At 41.0% G+C, this 22,834-nt stretch overlaps 1 long non-coding RNA gene across 1 annotated transcript in view; it reads left to right on the top strand.

Annotated features, from left to right (window-relative positions):
* Positions 1–22,834, top strand: part of LOC142068446 (uncharacterized) — a 331,680-nt gene that overhangs the window by 205,951 nt on the left and 102,895 nt on the right. Inside the window, exon 2 of the long non-coding RNA XR_012664277.1 lies at positions 14,575–14,663. This is a non-coding gene — a long non-coding RNA (uncharacterized LOC142068446). The remainder of the gene's footprint in view (positions 1–14,574; positions 14,664–22,834) is intronic.

Here is a 22,834-nt window from a genome sequence, read left to right as displayed (position 1 = left end):
TCAGAGGGTGGTACACCTTTAAATTACTTCACGCGGCCTTACTTTGAAGATAAAAAATGATAAAATGCTAAGTATTGTGTCCTGTCTCACTATACATGGACACTGATACACAGGTATCAAGGGTAAATAAATAGGCTTTAGTGTGCCCATTGTGCTTATTCAGATTTTGATGTAGGTGTTTGTCATAAATATAAAGGGAAGGGTAAACACTTTTAAATCCCTCCTGGCCAGAGGAAATACCCGTTCACCTGTAAAGGGTTAAGAAGCTAAGATAACCTCGCTGGCACCTGACCAAAATGACCAATAAAGAGACAAGATACTTTCAAAGCTGGGGTGGGGGGAACAAAGGGTTCTCTCTGTCTGTGTGATGCTTTTGCCGGGACCAGAGCAGGAATGCAGGTCAGAACTCCTGTAAAGAGTTAGTAAGCAATCTAGTTAGATATGCGTTAGATTCTGTTTTGTTTAAATGGCTGATAAAATAAGTTGTGCTGAATGGAATGTATATTCCTGTTTTTGTGTCTTTTTGTAACTTAAGGTTTTGCCGAGAGAGATTCTCTATGTTTTGAATCTGATTACCCTGTATGGTATTTACCATCCTGATTTTACAGAGGTGATTCTTTTACTTTTCCTTCAATTAAAATTCTCTTTTAAGAACCTGATTGCTTTTTCATTGTTCTTAAGATCCAAGGGTTTGGGTCTGTGTTCACCTATGCAAAGCCTTCCCCAGGAAAGGGGGTGTAGTGCTTGGGGGGATATTTTGGAGGGAGAGACGTTTCTAAGTGGGCATTTCCCCTGTTCTTTGTGTAACACTTTGGTGGTGGCAACGTTTAACCTAAGCTGGTACTTCCCCACATCTGTACCCTAGAGTTCAGAGTGGGGAAGGAACCTTGACATGGTGGCAGAGTAGTGGGATTAATTTGAAATCATTTTGAGATTTTTTTTTGAACCAGAAGCACAGAAAGATTTTAAAAGATTTTAAAGGTTTTTGTAAAAGGGGACAAAGCAACAAGCATAACAAGAGGGAGCTTGCTTTTGTGAGCTTTAACTTCTCTAACTAAAGGCAGGGTAGTTAACCTCCTGCAGGGAAATTCACAAGTTTTCACAGACCTGAATAGGTTTTTTTTTTTTTTTTTTTTATAGCTAAAAGCAACTAGAGTGTTTTTCTGTCTATTTGCCTGGAGACAAAGTTGTTAGTTTTTTTTTTTTTTTAAAGGATTTTTCTGTAGGCTGACAATCACGATCAGAGAACATAGGTATCCGGTTACAGCACAACCTATTTTTTTTGACAAGCCAAATTTATTTATTTTGTTTTGTTTTATTTCTAACTCTCGGGTGTAAGTTAGTTAAAAACAAACAGGCAAACATGACAGAGCCCAAGGCAGAAGCGGCCAAAGAGGCTGCCCACAGGAGAGAACTGGAGGCAGTGAAAGAGGCAGAAAAAAACCAAGAGGCTGCCCACAGGAGAGCTATGGAGGCAAAGGAAAAAGCAATGGAGGAGAAGGAAAAAGAGAGGAAGCATGAACTGGAGTTGGAGAAGGTAAGGGCTGAGCGGAATCTACTGGATAAACCTAACCATTCTTCCCCAACAATCCACAAATGGGAGCGACTATGTCCACAGTATGATGAATCCGGTGATATTGTTGAATATTTTCTCACCTTTGAGAGACTGTGCACTCTCCATAAAATTCCTGAAGCTCATAAGATGACCACATTGGTCGTAAAATTAACTGGAAGAGCTCTGGACATATTCAATAAGATGTCTATTGATGACGTTTCTGACTATAATAAGTTCAAAGATTTGGTTTTAAAGCAATTTCAAATTACATCTGAAACATAAAGAGTAAAATTTCAAACCCTTAAGAGAGGGCCTGGATGAAGTAACATGGCTTATCTAAACCAGATGAAGGATCTGTTAGATAAATGGGTCCAAGGAAGAGGTGTCACTAGGTTTGATGGAATATGTGATTTGATAGCTCAGGAGCAATTCCTGAATATGTCCAAGGAGGAAATAAAACAGTGTTTATGGGATAAGGAAATGGACTCAGCAGAAAGTCTTGCTTCTTATACTGATCGATATGAGCAGTCCCAGAGAGCTGGGACAAGCCAGAACAAAACGGGAGGAGAGAGGAACAACCCTGGTCACAGTTGGAGCAGATACCAGAAGGGACACCCTCAGACCACACCCTACTACCGGGGGCAGCCCAAGGCCCCAACTACAAATTAAGGAATACTCCAGACACCTTATCGTCCTGCCACACCGTTCTCCAGCAACCCATCTCACCCCAGTGACCCGTCAGCTGGGCGATGTTTTAAATGTAACGAGCTGGGGCAAGTAAAGGCCAACTGCCTCAAGAACCCCAACCAATTACAGTTCATTGCATCGGAATCACACCAGAGGTCCTCAGGCCCAGATACCTCCCAGATACCCTTGGAGCAGAGGGAAACTATGAGTGTGGGCGTGAAGAAGGTCACCGCGTGGAGGGACACCGGAGCACAAGTGACAGCTATCCATGCTTCCTTAGTGGACCCCAATTTAATCGACCCAGAGATCCAAGTGATAATTCAACCCTTCAAGTCCAACACTTTCAATTTGCCTACAGCCAAGTTGCCTGTCCAATACAAGGGCTGGTCAGGAACGTGGACTTTTGCAGTCCATGATGATTATCCCATCCCCATGCTGCTGGGGGAAGACTTGGCCAATCATGTGAAGCTAGCCAAGCGGGTGGGGATGATCACCCGCAGCCAGGCTAAGCAAGCTGTCATGCCTAGCTCTGTTCCGGAAACTTCTACCAGGACCTGGTCAGAGGTGATGGAACCGGACGCCATGCCAACGTCTGCAACAGCAGTAGTGGATCCAGTCCCAGAGACCCAGACAGTGCCAGCCCCAGAACCGGAACCGGAGGAACAACCAGCACCAGACCCATTGCCAGCACTGAATCCAGTACTTGCAACCCCAACACCAGAGGGCCCCACCAAACCTGAATTGGCAGCAGCTGATAACCCTACACAAGAGGCTCCGCCGGAGCCTGAACCCCAACATAGTGCATCAGCGGAGAGCGGTTCACAGTCAACAGAAACAGCCCCATCACTTCCAGAGGGACCAGGCCGAGGTCCACAATCCAATGAGGAACTGATGTCTCCAGCATCAAGGGAACAGTTCCAGACTGAACACAAAGCAGATGAAAGCCTCCAGAGAGCTTGGACGGCGGCACGGAGCAACCCACCGCCTCTCAGCTCTTCTAATCAATCCAGGTTTGTTGTAGAAAAAGGATTTTTATACAAGGAAACTCTTTCTTGTGGACACCAGGAATACTGGCATCCTCAGAGACCGTTGGTAGTTCCAACTAAGTCGCGGGTAAAGCTCTTGAGCTTAGCCCATGATCATCCTAGTGGCCATGCTGGGGTGAACAGGACCAAAGACCGTTTGGGGAGGTCATTCCGCTGGGAGGGAATGGGCAAGAATGTTTCTACCTATGTCCGGTCTTGTGAGGTATGCCAAAGAGTGGAAAAACCCCAAGACCAGGTCAAAGCCCCTCTCCAGCCACTCCCCATCATTGAGGTTCCATTTCAGCGAGTAGCTGTGGATATTCTGGGTCCTTTTCCAAAGAAGACACCCAGAGGAAAGCAGTACAAACTGACTTTCATGGATTTTGCCACCCGATGGCTGGAAGCAGTAGCTCTAAGCAACACCAGGGCTAAAAGTGTGTGCCAGGCACTAACAGACATTTTTGCCAAGGTAGGTTGGCCCTCCGACATCCTCACAGATACAGGAACTAATTTCCTTGCAGGAACTATGGAAAGCCTTTGGGAAGCTCATGGGGTGAATCACTTGGTTGCCACCCCTTACCACCATCAAACAAATGGCATGGTGGAGAAATTTAATGGAACTTTGGGGGCCATGATATGTAAATTCGTAAATGAGCACTCCAGTGATTGGGACCTAGTGTTGCAGCAGTTGCTCTTTGCCTACAGAGCTGTACCACATCCCTGTTTAGAGTTTTCACCATTTGAACTTGTGTATGGCCGCGGTTAAGGGGCCATTACAGTTGGTGAAGCAGCAATGGGAGGGGTTAACACTTTCTCCAGGAACTAACATTCTGGACTTTGTAACCAACCAAAACACCCTCCGAACCTCTTTAGCCCTTGCTAAAGAAAACCTACAGGATGCTCAAAAAGAACAAAAAGCCTGGTATGATAAACATGCCAGAGAGTGTTCCTTCAAAGTAGGGGACCAGATCATGGTCTTAAAGGCACTCCAGGCCCATAAAATGGAAGCGTTGTGGGAAGGGCCATTCATGGTCCAGGAGCGCCTGGGAGCTGTTAATTATCTCATAGCATTCCCCACCTCCAACCGAAAGCCGAAGGTGTACCATATTAATTCTCTAAAGCCATTTTATTCCAGAGAATTAAAGGTTTGTCAGTTTAGAGCCCAGGGAGGAGATGACGCTGAGTGTCCTGAAGGTGTCTACTACGAAGGGAAAAGTGCTGGTGGCGTGGAAGAGGTGAACCTCTCCATGACCCTTGGGCTTGTGCAGCGACAGCAGATCAAGGAGCTGTGCACTAGTTACGTGTCGACGTTCTCAGCCACCCCAGGACTGACTGAACGGGCATACCACTCCATTGACACAGGTAATGCTCACCCAATTAAAGTCCAACCTTACCGGGTGTCTCCTCAAGCTAAAACTGCTATAGAACGGGAGATTATAGAACTGCCCCTCTGGCAATGCATGGGTATCTCCAGTGGTTCTAGTTCCCAAACCAGATGGGGAGATACGTTTCTGCATGGACTACTGTAAGCTAAATGCTGTAACTCGCCCAGACAACTATCTAATGCCACGCACAGATGAACTATTAGAGAAACTGGGACGGGCCCAGTTCATCTCTACCTTGGACTTAACCAAGGGGTATTGGCAGGTACCTCTAGATGAATCCGCCAAGGAAAGTTCAGCCTTCACCACACATGTCGGGCTGTATGAATTTAATGTACTCCCTTTCAGGCTGCGGAATGCACCCGCCACCTTCCAAAGACTTGTAGATGGTCTCCTAGCGGGATTAGGAGAATATGCAGTCGCCTACCTTGAAGATGTGGCCATATTTTCGGATTCCTGGGCAGAACACCTGGAACATCTACAAAAAGCCTTCCAGTGCATAAGGGAGGCAGGACTAACTGTTAAGGCTAAGAAGTGTCAAATAGGCCTAAACAGAGTGACTTACCTTGGTCACCAGGTGGGTCAAGGAACTATCAACCCCCTACAGGCCAAAGTGGATGCTATCCAAAAGTGGCCTGCCCCAAAGTCAAAGAAACAGGTCCAATCCTCCTTAGGTTTGGCAGGATATTACAGGCATTTGTACCGCAATACAGCCAAATCGCCGCCCCACTGACAGACCTAACCAAAAAGAAACAGCCAAATGCCATTCAGTGGACTGAAGAGTGTCAGAAGGCCTTTAACCAGCTTAAAGTGACACTCATGTCTGACCCTGTGCTAAGGGCCCCAGACTTTGACAAACCGTTCCTAGTAACCACAGATGTGTCTGAGTGTGGTGTGGGAGCAGTTTTAATGCAGGAAGGACCGGATCAAGAATTCCACCTTGTAGTGTTTCTCAGCAAGAAGCTGTCTGAGAGGGAAAGCAACTAGTCAGTCAGTGAAAAAGAATGTTACGCCATTGTCTACGCACAGGAAAAGCTAAGCCCATATGTTTGTGGACAGCGTTTCAACCTGCAAACCGACCATGCTGCGCTACAGTGGCTTCATACCACCACGGGAAATAACAAACTTATTTGGTGGAGTTTAGCTCTCCAAGATTTTGATTTTGACATACGACACATCTCAGGAGTTTCTAACAAAGTGGCTGATACACTCTCCCGTGAAAGTTTCCCAGAATCAACTGGTTAAAATCATCCTTGAGATGTGAAAAATATTGTTAGTCTTTATATATTTGGTAGTATATTTAGAGGTGCATGTGTCTTATTAACTCTGTTTTCTCCTAGAGCTCTAGGAAGAAATCCCAGCCAGTGTTTCACCCTAGCTGAGATTTGGGGGGCGTGTCATAAATATAAAGGGAAGGATAAACACCTTTAAATCCCTCCTGCCCAGAGGAAAAACCCTTTCACCTGTAAAGGGTTAAGAAGTTAAGATAACGTCGCTGGCACCTGACCAAAATGACCAATGAAGAGACAAGATACTTTCAAAGGTTGGGGGGAAGGGAACAAAGGGTTCTCTCTGTCTGTGTGATGCTTTTGCCCGGACCAGAGCAGGAATGCAGGTCAGAACTCCTGTAAAGAGTTAGTAAGCAAACTAGTTAGATATGCATTAGATTCTGTTTTGTTTAAATGGCTGATAAAATAAGTTGTGCTGAATGGAATGTATATTCCTGTTTGTGTTTCTTTTTGTAACTTAAGGTTTTGCCGAGAGAGATTCTCTATGTTTTGAATCTGATTACCCTGTATGGTATTTACCATCCTGATTTTACAGAGGTGATTCTTTTACTTTTCCTTCAATTAAAATTCTCTTTTAAGAACCTGATTGCTTTTTCATTGTACTTAAGATCCAAGGGTTTGGGTCTGTGTTTATGTATGCAAAGCCATCCTCAGGAAAGGGGGTGTAGTGCTTGGGGGGATATTTTGGAGGGGAAGACGTTTCCAAGTGGGCACTTCCCCTGTTCTTTGTGTAACACTTTGGTGGTGGCAGCGTTTAACCTAAGCTGGTAAGAATAAGCTTAGGGGGTCTTTCATGCAGGTGCCCACATCTGTACCCTGGAGTTCAGAGTGGGAAATGAACATTGACAGTGTTTCATGTTGTCATCTGGTACATTTTGAGTTTAGTTATAGATTTCCTTGGTTATAACTCAGTGTTCTATTAATGCAGTAGTTTTGGATTTTCGTGGCCTTATTAATTAGATAATACAGTGCATTAAAGTTTTAACCAAATAACAAATTAGTTTTTTTAAAAAAACTTTAAGACACCTTTCATAGTTTAGGGGCTTATATTTTTGTGTGTGTCTCAGAAAATGAGGCCGGTGTTTACCTGTAGGGTGGGATGGAGTGAAGGTGGACTCTCAGGTTCAGCCAAGACTCTGAAGAAGTCTAGCTGACAACTGGACACAGAGAAAGTTGGTGGGAAAGAGGGACTGTTATGTCAGGGAAGGAAAACTGGAAAAAAAAATTGTACTGTACCTTTGACAAATTGTTTTTGTGCTGTTTGTCTGTATCTGTGTGTCTGACTTATATTTTAGATTGTCAGCTCTTTGGAGAGTGGGGTTGTCTTCTGTTCTGTGTGAATACAATGCCTAGCACAGTGCCACCCCAGCTCTGGTTTAGGCCTTTAGGCTCTGCCAGAATACAAATTATTAATAGAAGTAATAATAATGAGTGAATCCACAGTGAAGAACAAACCTTTGGTAACTCTTTTTGCACAGAATCATTACCATCTCCTGGGAGTAAACATAGTGGGTCATTTAATATCCAAGACACTAATTAACCTTGGCAAAATGTTGGAGAGTGATGGCAACTGTGATGTGCCTGATAAATCAAGAAACTGATAAATGCAAGTGCAAACCTGTGCTGTTTTTTTTTCTTTTTTCAAAACACATTCTTAATGCTTAGAGAATAGAGCTACACCAAACTCTCATTTTCTGTTTCACAAATATTCGCATGTGAACACAGGTTTCCATGTGCATTTACAAGACTTTGGTGGGTTGATCATGGGCAGAATGTTACCACTTCCACTAACATGGTTCTTTGTACTAAAAAGAGAGGAGGGACAAATCTGAAGGTTTTCACGCAGTTGCTCAGTGGAAATTTACAGAGACACATTGAGGTATTGTAGCAGAACTAGCTTTTTCCTGGAAAGAAAACTGCATTTCATTGATGTGGAATGCAACAAAAAAGTGAGTCAAAATTTTAAAATCACCTGCCCCCTCTTTTTTTTTAAAAAAAATTTGTTACTTGTGTTACAAAACTAATAAAAGCATGCTCGCCCAGCTGCTTGCTGTGGAAATGTTTTCTCCGCGTATGGAATGTTTTGGTAAGAATGTTCCTGGCATTCAGCTATGTGTAAGCGGGAGAATGGTCCCGCTATTGTGGGGAACTTTCCTGGCTGATACACGACCCCAGTGAAATAGGCTAGCGAAAGGATCTGAGACCTCGCTCCCACTTCCCCTGTCCAGAGGCCTGCCTGACCTCAAGGGCTCCCCTTCCACTCTCCTGTGTGGCAGAGTCCTCATAATCCCAACAAGGCTGGTCCCAGGATTCCTGAGGGGCTCAACCCCCAACCTTGTTGTGGTCACTTAGGGCGGGGCTAGGGTGTCCCTACTCCAGGGTGCTCTCTCTGCACTGGATGCTTCCCTGACCGACTGATCATTACATACAGTTCAAAGCAAATAAAATTTATTAAACAGTAATCAATTTAAAAAAAATAAGGAAAAAATTGGAAAGGTTAAAGGAAAACACATAACCCCACTCTGTGGCACGGGGACATCACAAGCAGCATCTCTGGAATGTAAGGGAAGTTCATAATCTGTTCCTCACAAGTCCCAGGCCTCCTTCTCAGGCCCTTGCTGTGCTGCAGGGATGCTGTGGGTCGGACACTTGCTCTAGCGGTGGCCACACACCTTCAGGCTTTAGGTGGCAGGACCCTTCTTCCCAGCGTTGCCCTCACCCCATTGGGGTTACAATCCCCTTCCGAGTCTGGTCTGCAAGGTGTCTTGGCTGGGGGGATCTCCTTGCACTGGGCCCACTGCCCAGGGTCCCCCTTGCTCTCCCCAGTAGCTCACTGCACCCGGCATCAGACTGTTTCAGCTCCACTCTGCCTCAGCTCCAGCTCTATTCTGCCTTAGCACTGCTGCTGATCAGCCTCCAGCTCCCTGGGCTGCTTCTCTGGTTGATACAGCTCTCCTCCCAGCACAGGTCTGCTCTGTGGCTGCTTCTGTGACTCTGCTCCCAGCACTGACCTGCTCCCTGAGCTGCTTTTCTGGCCCTTCTGGATCTGGCACAGCTCTTCTCCCCAGCTCAGCTTGGGCCCCTGCTCTCTCCTTAGCTCGGCACCATGCTGTCTGACCTAGGCAATTCCAGCTCACATGGAGGATGGGACCCACCATGGCTTCCTGACTCTGTGATTAGCCTGTGATTAGCCTCTGTGATTGTCAATCAGGCTGACCGGGAGCATTGGCCTCTCCCCATTGTTCCTGGGGACTGTCAGTCTCAGGGTCCTGATTTCCCATCAAGCCTTCCCCTTCCTTTTGGTACTGGGAGTTAGCCAACTAACTCCCCCCTCCCCCCCCCACTGAGTTTTACTAAGGGGCCAACAGTCCCGTTACATATCGAGCAATGAGACTACATGAGCAATCTGCTTGTTATAAGGCCTTCTTCTGACCTCACTCTCACTGTTTTTTCACCATTGTAACAGCACTGATTTCAGTGGAATTACTCCTGATTTACACCAATGTAACTGAAATCTGAATCACCCCCCATGTATTTTTCAGCTGAACACAATCAAGAAGTTCCTGCAGTTTTGAAAAAGTGATAATGAAATAGCTGAAATTTGCTAATATTTCTGCGTTAAACTAGCATTGTAGCAAGTTAATACAATATTACACATATCTAGCAAGATGGGAAACTACTAGCTTTTCGTTTGACTATAAAAGCTCCATTGTTGTTTATTCTGGGTAGGTTTCATTGATGCCTCTAAATTTAGGTGCAAAATAGACACATCTTTGTACTAAAAGACATGCATGTGTTTGAGTGAAGTCCTCAGACTGCACAGTTTGTATGTGCGCTGCAGCCTTGGAAAAAAAGTAAGCTGTGGTAATGCCCTTTCTGATCAGAGACCATATGATCTCATTTGACAAGCCACATAATAGAGCTACTCATTTGTGTTGCTATGAGAGTCACATTCCAAATACTTCATCTAATAAAACATTTCCCCTTTTATTCAATTATGGCTGTAGTTTATTTCCCCCACCCATTCTGCTTTTCTCCTTTTCCTCTTAACCTTCCCTCTTGTTTTCAGAGTCCTTTTCAATGATGCTTTCTGACAGTGCTTCACAAACAGACCTCTGCTATTACTGAGTTAGCAAAACACTGTTGAGCATTTAGCACAGCAATAGAAGCAATTTCCTCCAGTAGCAATATTGCTGTAAAGACTCTGTCCCTAACTAAGTGGAATGTATTGAGTTGGAGTGGAAGTGTGTAATGGGTGGTTCAGGGAGTGGTGTTAGGACTGATCTTATTTAGCATCTGAAAGAGCAAGTTAATGACACACTAATGAAATTCTCACAGGAAGCTATATTGTGAAGGGATTTGTGAGCAGAGAACTAATGCAAGGGGACCTAGAAAGGAAATACCAGAATGAAATATGAAAGCAAGTACATATGGGAAAAATCATTTGAAACAGTCAGATTCAGCTGAAGGAAGAAACCTGACAAAAAAGTAATGGTGAAAAAAACCTTGTAGTGATAGTGGACAGCAAATTAGACATGAGTTTTCAATTATGGCTGCAATAAAATCAATATAATTTTAGGCTGCATATTACAAAGCAGATTTATGTTAATGATCCCTCCTGTTTGCCTGTAATTATACCACACCTAAAATATTGCATTTATTTCTGTACATCTCTAATACCAGAAAATTTTTGTCTGGCCTTCCTCCAGTTTGGCAATATAGATCAGGAATTAAAGGGATTAGTTGATCAGGAAAGATTAAAATATCTAAATCTGTATAGTTTGCTTTGGCAGTTGCAGAATAGGAGGTGTGATGATAATTGTCAAATATTAAAAGGGTATAAATACCAAGGCTGGAGAGAAATTATTTCACATTGTCCAGGGGTTATAACTAGAAGTAATGGGATGAAATTAAGAAAGGGAAAATGTTTAGGCTGAGAATCATATATTTTGACAGTGAGGTGTAGTGGTTTGTGAAACTGTGCTATGAGAAATGGTGGAAATTCACTGCTTGGGCCTTTCAAAATAAAACTGGGAAAAGCACTAGGAAAATATACTGAAGAGAACAATCCTGCATTGAGAGGGAAATGATTGCATGATGCAATAAGGCCTTTTCTATCTCTAACTATGATCCAAATATGATTCCATGACCTAACAAATTGAAATTCAGGGAAACGCTTTCCCATAATTGTGCAAGAATAATGATTTCCTTCGTAATTTCCTTGGTATTGTTGAAAATATAGTGTGCTTAATTCCATTTCAACTAATAATAAATGAATGTCCCCTCATGGTATCAAAACACTGAGATTTCCCACCTATTTAGTGGGTGTAAGAGCCGCTAGCGTGTTTAACAGAATGCAAACTAATGTTTACTTTGGATCTCCATTCGGGCAAAACCCACATTGACATAGGTTTTTCTTTTTCAATGGAACTAAGCTGATTTACACCAACTGAATATCTGGCCCATTATGTAAACACCAAGGGCAATAGGAAGCACAGATTGGGTAAAAATGTTGATCTTAAGGAAACGATACAAAACCTTTTTTCTTGGTAAACCTTTGTGTTGATTCTGCCTTACTAGTTGTTCCTATTGGAAAATGAAATGATTTTACTATATGTTACACGTTTCATCAGAAAAAATTAACACAAAACTAATTTTCCTAATGGTATTTCAAACATTTAATGATGTTACTAATCAGTTTGTTAATAATTGTTTCATTTTTCTTATACTAGTGTGAATACCTACTATTATCTTGTCCCCTGGTCTGTGTGAATGGGGCAATGATCAAATACTGAGTAGCATTCATGGTCTGTTCCCCATTTTCAGTTACCATGAAGTGCAGCCCTCTGAAATAAAGAACTGGCATGGACATGTTCCATGAACACAGGGCTTTCAAGATTTTTTGATATGAATTAATTTCTTTTTTTCCTAAGAAGCAAAGAGGAAATATACCTGATTTAAAATGTAGACTACACATAGCATGAGCCGCAGAATTATGAAACCAGTATGCACCTACATGAGAAAACACATAGTTTATTACAAGTAACTGTGTAACATGACTTCGCAATATTCAGAGAAATCACTTAGGTTCACTAGACATGTGGCTACTGTGGTTTTGACTGATATGATCTTTGACAAATTGGCATCTTGGTACACCTGGCAACAAAGGCTCCATGTGTCTAGCCAAGCCATCTTATTTTGTGATCTATTTGTTAAGGTGCTCTGTTAAATTAAATAGAGTATGCTTTATTAATATTTGAAATCTTGCTAATTTTTCAATGCACTTTTCATACATTTCTCACATTTTTTGTGGAACATTGTATTGTATTGACCATAACATTAAAGTTAGGCATTCTTATTGTCTCTTTTATATTCCCTCAGACCCCTCAGAGGTTTTAAAAATCTTTCATTTGATAGTGAGTTCCTCCTGCAAGTGTCTATATTTCTGATTTTGTACTAAAAGAAATTCCTTTGCAAAGTCTCAGTAACATTGCACCCAAAATCTCAATGTCATTATTTTGGCTCAGAGTTTGATTAGGGCTGCTGCTATTTATTACAGATTAAAATCACATTCAAAGTCTTTACATTTGGAGATTTACACTCAAGCAAAATCACTATCTTCTCCCAAATCAGAACACTTCCAAAGCACATCTAATTCTGTACACCTTTTTCCCCCTGAAGCTTTTTGCCACCTGCTTGGAACTCATGCTATCTGATTTTATACATACATATATATGTGTGTGTGTGTGACTGCCATTAGACTGAAATGATTTTTCTTCAGTTTGCTCAAAGCCATATTTAAAGTCAGGTCCCAGAGGTAACAGGAAAGTCGATCCCCTAAGCTACTCAGTCATTGTTTGCTTTTTTTACATGTAATATCCTATTTCTAAGCCAGAGTATAATTTAAAATACAACATGCACTACATAAATATGTCCTTTGGAAATTTTGTAATATGACATTTAATAGAAATTAATTGCATTTATTATCATGTTTGTTCTAAACCTCCACCTCTCCCAAACCAAGCCATAACAAAAAATACCTGAAAAACTGATAAATCTACTTGGTTATTCAAAAGCATTTCTCAGTCTTATTCTCTTTTTCTATAGTTCCATGCTTTAAATCAATGCTGCTACAGTAATTCTGCTGAACTCATTAAAAAATATACTCATGGATATGTAATTTACAGTACAATAGTTCACCTAAAATGAAATCTGAACCGCTCCCATATTAGTTATGTTTTAAAATCACTTAAAACACACAGATTTGTAGGGAAATCCAAATAAGATCTTCATATTTACTGTAGAGCTCAGAACAGCAAAGGGTTATTCTAGCCTAGGCATTGTAAGTACAAGCAACAGGACTCCATTGGCTTTAATTTGTCCATGTCTTTCATTTGATACTACCGGTATTAATAGCTTCGCAAGGAAATTCTGCAGTCATTAATCATAATAATTAATCAGATCCAATTATATTGCATATAAATGCGAACAAATTGCTGAAAAAATAATGATCTATCACCAACATGTCACAAGGAAAAAGAGACTAAAATAGTAATTAGAAGCAGGGATTTAGTTGTGTACAAGTACTCTGCAACTGATTTTAACAGTGTGATGATCTGATGATGTAATTAGTGGAAAGTAAGTCTAGCAGGCTTCTGCAGCAGACTACCTAATGATTTGTGCAACCAGAAAAAATGAGTATTTGCATTAGTGTCCACTTTTACATTAACCACTACTTTCTTGTTTTTAGACAAAAGTCAGAGTTTGGAAATATGTAGATTTCAAACTCTTTAAACTAAGTTTTGCCTTTGTGTACTTCAAAAATCTTTAAATGTTACTTCTTGGGATTTTTTTGGGAGGCAATGATATTTGTTAACTGAAGATCACTAATAAAAAGACATAATTTAATAAAGATAAATACAGTAAATATATGACTTATATATTAGTAGTGGGTTTATAGAAGTTACACACTGTAATTTCTCTGTGTGATCATGGATGTGCGTGGATATCCGCACACGTGTATGTATATATATAATATAATGAAAATGTTACTTATGTTCACTCAACTTCTATCTGGTTTATGGAAATATTCTGTAAAAGGGACTAACATTTTCACTTCACTTTAGTACATCATGTACTATTTGAAGCAGCAGTTGTTTTTTCTTTTTAAATCACAGTTGTACGTGACATAGGATTTTATTTTGCAATGTCTGAAACCTGGCCCTCCAACTCCAAAAACAAAACAAAACAAAACCCAACCCTATGAATTATAAATTAATCTCCAAAATTATTTCAACACATAGCTTTTTTTCTTCAATGTAAGTTTTCAGTTGAACTAGTGCAGTATAGCTTTACACTGTGTTATGTACACTGGTGATTAGCACACTTTTACTGAGTACCAAAATGTTCTTTTTATTAAACTCCCCCCTCACCTTAAAAATGTTCAATGTTAGTCCAATGGATTACACTTGAAATAGTTAACTGAAGATTGATGAGCATTTTTATGATAGATTTGCTACTTGAAAATAAATGTTAAGTTCATCATAGTTTTCAATACTAAGCACTGCACTTTACTGTCTTTGATCTCAATGTTGTGACTACTACAAAGAAATAAAACCTTATCTTACCTTTTCCAGCATCTACTGCAGAAGACCTCAATAATGCATAAGAACATCTGGAAGTACGGTAATTTCAGCTATCAGAGATAAGAATTGACACAGAACAGGTAAACCCTACAAAGTCATCATGTTGAAATGAGCTGATTAAGGTTTGGTAACATAAAACATCATGTATAGTATTTTCATGCTTGCTACATCTCGCTATTTCATATAAAAAAGGAATGTCAATTATTTAATCCCTTTCAGTATATTTAATAGGTTGATTAGCTGGGAGCTATATTATATTTTAGATAAAGAGACAGAAATGACTGCAAATCTATTGCCATATACATCTATTTAGAGTTAACTGTGAGTTCATAGAAAATACATGGGCATAGTAAACAGGGTTTTGAAATGACAATTTTTTACTGGTTGCAAGTGCTAATTGCTAGTTTCTCAAGGGTATAGAATTAATCACCTGCTAGATTTACAGTCTCTAGGTTGAGACCTGAGGATGGAGGCAATAAGAAAAGCTCTTGAGGGACATATCATATGGTGATTCTAAATATCAGTCTCTATGCATATGTAAATTGGCAACAAAGTTTTTTCAAAGCTCAAGTATGCTAATTTCAAACAGGCAAGACTAAAGCTAGCTTTTAGCAGCTGTTTAACGTCTGCCTGTGGGTGGTAGAGAGAGCTTAAAATACAAGCAAACAGTGGTGCATAAGTAATTAAGCAACATTTTGCTGGGCATAAATAATTCTGTTTATATTGCTCTTTTGAAGAGTATAGAATACAAAATAACAGATCAAGTGCACCTTTGGTCACCAGAGGTTAACTGTTCTTCCTCTTTACCTTTCCTTTGGTTTCACATTTTAAGAAAAAATTAACTGTGGGTTGATGTTCTGTCATTCGTATATTCAGGAACTTCATTTATCATTAAAGTAAAACTAATCCTTTAAAAAAGTTTTTAACATACCATATTTGCAGCTCAGCAGCATCATTTTTATGCTACTCTCAAATAACGTACCTCTCTGGAATAAACTTTCTTTATAGTACAAAGTATATCAGAAGCATACATTTATGTATATAGACAGATCTGCTTTTTCACAAGGCTAGCCAAAGTTGATAAAATTATGCTAGATATGTGCTTTTTTGTTAAGTTGACTCACTGATTTTTACAATTTAACTATTTTCAAGGTCATAAGGCTGTTGATAGTCCGTAAAACAAAATAGCCTGACTTTTGCAGTTCTTATCATTTAAATTATTACATGCATTAAAATAATAAGACAGTTGTCATTATGATAGTCTCATAAAAAATAAGAGTTACTGATGTGGCTGAACGTAGAATGGTCGCCTAATTTTGATAGCTTGATCTAGACTAGTAGAAGTGACTAAAAGCTTGAAAAACCAAGTAGAGAGGTTTAAAGAATGCCTTATTTGATTCAGTAAAAACCTTGAAATTGACCAGAAGGAAGATGAAAGATTTAACATGATTTGGAAACATCTAGTCTGGAAAAAAGGATTATAGGTACTAACTGTGATAAGAGTCAGGGTTTTAAAACTTGGTTTTGATTAAATGTTAATGATTTAAGGAATTAACCATTAAAAGAATTAATAGTTAATAAAGGAAGCTTTCAGTGGAAGTATCGTATGTTACTGTAATGAAATCAAATACATATATACCATTTATACTGAGGACTGTCACTACTAGTTTGCTGTAGAAGGAGGGGGCTATTTAGGGCGAGGAAGGAGGTATATTCAGAAAGGAGAGCTGTCAGTTCAGTTACAAAATTGCAGTTTGCACTTGCAGAATTTACTTCACTTCATTGTGTGTAATTGGAGTTTGCTCCTATGCATAACTAGCCCACTAAACACGAGTATCCCACTATAGGCAAGGCCAAGGCTTTATGCAGGCCCTGTGCCTTTGAGTTGTCTCCTGGCTCCTTCTCATGGCATGGCAACACAGCTCCATGGATTTCCCTTTCCCCGCCAGCTACAGCACTCAACACCTCTCCCATTCAGAGGGGAGGTAACAAAGCAAGGACTGTGGAATCACTGTGAGGTGGCAGTTTAGGGTGACCAGATAGCAAGTGTGAAAAATTGGGACGGGGTGGGGGGTAATAGGTGCCTCTGTAAGAAAAAGCTCCAAAAATCGTGACTGTCCCTATAAAATCAGGACATCTAGTCACCCTATGGCAGTCCTATGCAGAATGATTGTCCCTCCTTTTCCCAGCCCCTACCCACTTCATGTGTGTGGATTCCAAGCCTTGTAGCACTCCCACATAGATGATTTGGCTCCAAGTTTCTAGTAATTAGGAATTTTTCCTTCACTCAGGATCACCTACCTCTTCCCCTCAGTCTTTTTGGACATTTTAAAAAATTATTTGTTTTCTAAATCACTTGCATCTGTTCTTTTTTTCTTCTTCTGGCTTTCTCACATAGTTCTGATGGTAGTGCTTCCTCATATACCTCCCTGGGCGGGGAGGAGGGGGGAGCGGGAGCCTGCTTTCCCAACTTCTGTGGTCTTCTCCACTCCACATGAAGCCAGGAAGTCTGTTTGGTAGCTGTATGTCTGCAGCACTAAGTAAAACATAGTAATTTATGGTGTTTTTTGAGGGGAAAGTTGTTGCTATTGCTCATTCAGTTTAAGAGACGATAGTTTGTGACCACACTGATTTCTTGCCCTAGGAGGTTATAACATAATCCTCAATCGTCTGTTTTATAGCTGGGAGTGATCTTGTTCTCTTGGGAATATCTGAAAGACTGTGAATTCTTGGTTTACCACAGTGCCTCTTCCCAGTTGACAGGCATCAGGCTGGTATCTCAAAATCTGGCCTCTGACAAATGGCAAATTAACACAACCACTTATCTCCTTAGAGACTTGTTCATTTTCTTTAGTCCACAGAATTGTAGTGGTTTATTATCTTTAGTAGGTCTGTTAAAGCAGTAATTAAAAAAAATATAGGGACAAACCATCTGTAGTACTTTATCTGCTTCCCTTCCTTCCAGCTAGAAAATATTAGCTCTTTCAATCCAGGCAGCTAGCCAAATTTGGGGTCTTGCAGGTTGTTCCAGCTAGGAAAAATGGATGAGTGAGTCATGTTTCTTCAATTCAATTCTGTTTATTTACAAGATTAAATGTAGAAAGTTCTGTTTTCCTGAACATAGGAGGAATCAAAAGAACCAGAGGGTGTCCCTGCTCAGTGCACCAAACCTCTTTTTGCCAGCACCCCCAAAAGCTTGCTCTCTAGGCCTTGCTGCAGGATCCTGCTACAGTGCTTGTCAGGCTATTGTTGTAGAAACCAGGCAAGGTACTAACAAACTTCAACAGGACTTTATTTTTAAAGTGGAAACCTCTTTACCAAGCTGCTGCTGCACCCTCAGTAGCTCTCACTACACCTCCTCAACTCCCCCCCCCCTTCCTGTTTCCTGTTCTTTCAGACTCCCAACAGCCAGTGCTCCCAGTTCTAATAATTACAAGCAGCATCTAAAAACCACAGCTATGCTGGTGCTTTCTGCTCCTGCTGTCTCATGGTGCTTCTCTTGAGCTGTCTGTCTGTCTGTCTCTCTCTCCTGCTCCCCCCATCCCCTTACCTAATACCATACTCAATGAAGCCCTCACAGTTCTAATTCCTGGATAGATGGACTGACATATGCCTTGATTTTCAGCAGGGACTGCTAGTTTAACTGCCTCTTAGCTATCTTAAATGAGAGGCTGTGGTCACACCCACCAGTTTAAATGAGGTTTAATCCAACCTATAACAATATTTTGGTTACTGTTTCACTTTTTCCTAGCTTCCTTTCCATTCTGCGGAGGTGGCTAATTTGCATACTTCCCTTTCACCTGGGTCTGAAATACAGAGCCTGTTTGGAAACTCAAAAAGTGAGATTAATTTATTGTATTTTTCTTATGCTTCTGCCTGCACTTCCTGCATTCAGCTAGCACTATAAGCAGAGGAAGCAAAATATTTCAAGAAGCACCATTTTTATGATGTTTTGGTCCTTCCACCAATTGGAAAGGTCTAGAAATCTTGAGATAAAGACTAATACAATGAGATTTCTGGCCTGATGTACTTTCCTGGACCTGGAAGCTTTAACTTTCCAAACTCAAGTAAACCTCTGAAAAACTTTGACAGGTTTCAGAGTAACAGCCATGTTAGTCTGTATTCCAAAAAGAAAAGGAATACTTGTGGCACCTTACAGACTAACCAATTTATTTGAGCATGAGCTTTCGTGAGCTACAGCTCACTTCATCGGATGCATACCGTGGAAACTACAGCAGACTTTATATATACACAGAGAATATGAAACAATACCTCCTCCCACCCCACTGTCCTGCTGGTAATAGCTTATCTAAAGTGATCATCAGGTGGGCCATTTCCAGCACAAATCCAGGTTTTCTCACCCTCCACCCCCCCCACACAAATTCACTCTCCTGCTGGTGCTAGCCCATCCAAAGTGACAACTCTTTACATAATCAAGTCGGGCTATTTCCTGCACAAATCCAGGTTTTCTCACATCCCCCCCACCCCCATACACACACAAACTCACTCTCCTGCTGGTAATAGCTCATCCAAACTGACCACTCTCCAAGTTTAAATCCAAGTTAAACCAGAACATCTGGGGGGGGGGGTAGGAAAAAACAAGAGGAAGCAGGTACGTTGCATAATGACTTAGCCACTCCCAGTCTCTATTTAAGCCTAAATTAATAGTATCCAATTTGCAAATGAATTCCAATTCAGCAGTTTCTCGCTGGAGTCTGGATTTGAAGTTTTTTTGTTTTAAGATAGCGACCTTCATGTCTGTGATTGCGTGACCAGAGAGATTGAGGTGTTCTCCGACTGGTTTATGAATGTTATAATTCTTGACATCTGATTTGTGTCCATTTATTCTTTTACGTAGAGACTGTCCAGTTTGACCAATGTACATGGCAGAGGGGCATTGCTGGCACATGATGGCATATATCACATTGGTGGATGTGCAGGTGAACGAGCCTCTGATAGTGTGGCTGATGTTATTAGGTCCTGTGATGGTGTCCCCTGATTAGATATGTTGGCACAATTGGCAACGGGCTTTGTTGCAAGGATAAGTTCCTGGGTTAGTGGTTCTGTTGTGTGGTATGTGGTTGTTGGTGAGTATTTGCTTCAGGTTGCGGGGCTGTCTGTAGGCAAGGACTGGCCTGTCTCCCAAGATTTGTGAGAGTGTTGGGTCATCCTTTAGGATAGGTTGTAGATCCTTAATAATGCGTTGGAGGGGTTTTAGTTGGGGGCTGAAGGTGACCGCTAGTGGCGTTCTGTTATTTTCTTTGTTAGGCCTGTCCTGTAGTAGATGACATCAAAACTTTGATGATTGCTTATTGACATTGACAAGACCTATGACCCACTGAAACTGGCAGTGGCAGATAAAAACACCCTTCGCACCTACTTAGAAAGTATGAGGGGTAAATGGCATATTTAAATACTTTCCACATCTTCCTCTGCAAAGCACAACTTTATAGCTGTGTTTTACTCTCTCATGTATGCATGGCAGTTCCTCTGGGATCAATGGGACCCTTCCATGCATAGCTGAGAGTAGAATTTGTCCCTTAATATGCCTCACAGTAAAAGAAAAAATCAGTTATCTGCATCTCTCCCATGGAGACAGCACTGGATCTCTGGAATACTATATTTTAATAGTGAATCTAGAGAACAACATCCTTGAATTGATTTTCATTGTATTTGTTTTTCTTCATAGCTTTTTTATTTATATTATATGGGTTTGAGTCCACCTATAGCCATTTTCTTTCATCTTATAGACACTAATTTGCATAGTAACCTAAATTTGGGTAGGAGATAACAGCAAATATTTGACTAGTCCATGAATTTTAAAATTGTTTTCTCTAACACAGGAAAAATATTTTTGCTTAAACTTTGCATTTTTCCTGAGTTTTAAACTAACTCCTTTAAAATTAAAAAAGTGGGAATTTCATATTTCTCTTATTTTGAAAAGTATTTTACATTTGCTTGAATAAATACTGTCCTATGGAAGGAATCTGATTAAAGGAACCTGACCACTAACACTATTAACTCTTCAAGAATATTAAGGTATTAGAAATACACATCCAAGAAGGCAACAGGTACATCCAGTTAGTTTCCACCTATGCTAGAAAGATTTCTTTTAGCTCCACACATATTAAAATCCCCTTCAGCTGTTATTCTAGTGTGGCAGAATTTAGTTTTCTTCTGAAGAGCTTACTTGTCCCATGAGTATAAAGACAATAGTACACTATACAGAGAGCCAATAAATCAATTAGCTTTAACAGACAGTGTTCAGGAAATGCATTTATTTTCTTCACTGAAAACACAGTTTTTACTTGTAGCCATACTTCATACTGTTAAGGTCAATTTTTCATGTGGAAATTAAATCCAGTGGCTGTAAAACTGCTTGTAAATTTCATAAAGTAAAAAAGAAATGTACTTACTAATGTAGGATCACAAGTTTTTGTTTTGTTTGTAATTATCCATCTTTAGCATAATTGAGATTTGAAACAGCAGCTAACAGCCCAACTGTCTCAAATTACTACTGCCTGTAACTTTACCTTGCCAAATATCAGTGAGCTTGTCAGTTGGAACACAACTCCTAAAGTCCGGGTCATTTTCATGCAATTAATTGAAAGAGGTGATTAATAGCTTAATAATGGGTTGTTCTGTGTTTAAAAAGTGCAGGGAACATGTACAGGAAGGGAATATGCAATTTTGTATCCCTAAAACATACTGTAATTGAAAAATGAGCAGCTAGTTTTCCTTACTAGTACTTTACATTTGCATTTTGAGACACTCGTTTGATCTGTTGTGAGAAAATGTGAAAATCTGTATTTTTAATTAACTCCATGAGTACTGCATGTTGAATGAATTCAAGGATAAGGTGTCTGGTGGTATCTAGCAAATATTAATAACACTTAGCATTGATATAATGTATAATATGTTCAAAGCTATTAATTTTTTTAGTACCACACCCCTGTGAGGTAGATGGCTGAATAGTAGTAACCTAATGTGATGGGGCATACGTGGCTTTTACAGCTCCTTATAGGAGGCCTCACAATCCTCCTACACCCACCCCAAGAAGCAGCAAAGTGACAGGAAAGGAGCAGCAAAGGTGGGTCCCTCCAGGCCTGCCTAGAAAGGCCTCATGAAAGCAGCCAATCAGAGCCCGGTAAGCTCAGATAAAAGGAGCTGCAGGATTTCAGCAGGTTAGTTCCTGGCTGGGACAAGATGGGTAAGGAAGGATGCTCCTCTCTTGCCAAAGCAGCTCGAAGAACAGCCACAGTTTGTTTAAGCTGGATTTGTAGGGAGAGAGAGAGAGAACCTAAGGCCTGGTCTACACTGGGAGGGGGGGGGTCGATCTAAGATACGCAACTTCAGCTACGAGAATAGCATAGCTGAAGTCGACGTATCTTAGATTGACTTAGAATCACTTACTTCGCGTCCTCGCGGTGCGGAATCGACGTTTGCCGCTCCCCTGTCGACTCCGCTTCCGCCTCTCACCCTGGTGGAGTTCCGGAGTCGACGGCAGAGCGATCAGGGATCGATTTATTGCCTCTACACTAGATGCAATAAATTGATCCCCGATAGATCATCACTACCCACCAATCTGGCGGGTAGTGTAGACGTGGCCTAAGACCTTAACCGTGAGGCAAGGGTGATGCTAAAAGGGGCCAAGTAGGAAGAAGCCCAGGGAAGAAGCAGCAACAATCTAAAATCAAGCAATGTGTAACTACTGTTTATAGGGCTCCTGGATTTTAACCCTGAGCTGTGGGTGGGATCAGGTCCTCATACTGGCCACAGTGGAATAAACTCCAAGAAGGGGACAGGGTTTATTTGAGAGCCTGAACAGAGTGCTGAATTTCAAGGGCCCAAACCTGAGGCTGAACTTCAGGGGACTTTTCATTTATTGAACTCTTTACTACCCTGGAAGGAATTCATTTGGACTTTGTGACTTGACTGGAGGGCCAAGCCATGAAAGACCCACCAAGATTGGCCAGCAGCCTGCAAGGTTGCCAGGGCAGGGGGAAGAAAAGAACTGTAATATCACACCCAGCTGCGAGGAGGCCCTCAAAAGGTGAGTGCCCACCATTACACCCCTTGTTACAGATGGGAAGTTGAGACAAAAGATTATGTGCCTGAGGCCACACAAGTCAGTGGCAGAACAGGATTAGAGCTCCTAGTCCTATGCTTGTTCCTCCATATCATGCTGTCTTGCAAACTTCAGTGTAGCACAAGAATGTATGGTGCATGTCTCTAGGGTCATACAGATGAT

This window comes from Caretta caretta, chromosome 11 (genome assembly GCF_965140235.1).
Source record: "Caretta caretta isolate rCarCar2 chromosome 11, rCarCar1.hap1, whole genome shotgun sequence".
Taxonomy (NCBI): Eukaryota; Metazoa; Chordata; order Testudines; family Cheloniidae; genus Caretta; species Caretta caretta.
The sequence above is the reverse complement of the archived record's forward strand: the minus strand, read 5'-3'. Positions and strand labels throughout refer to the sequence as shown.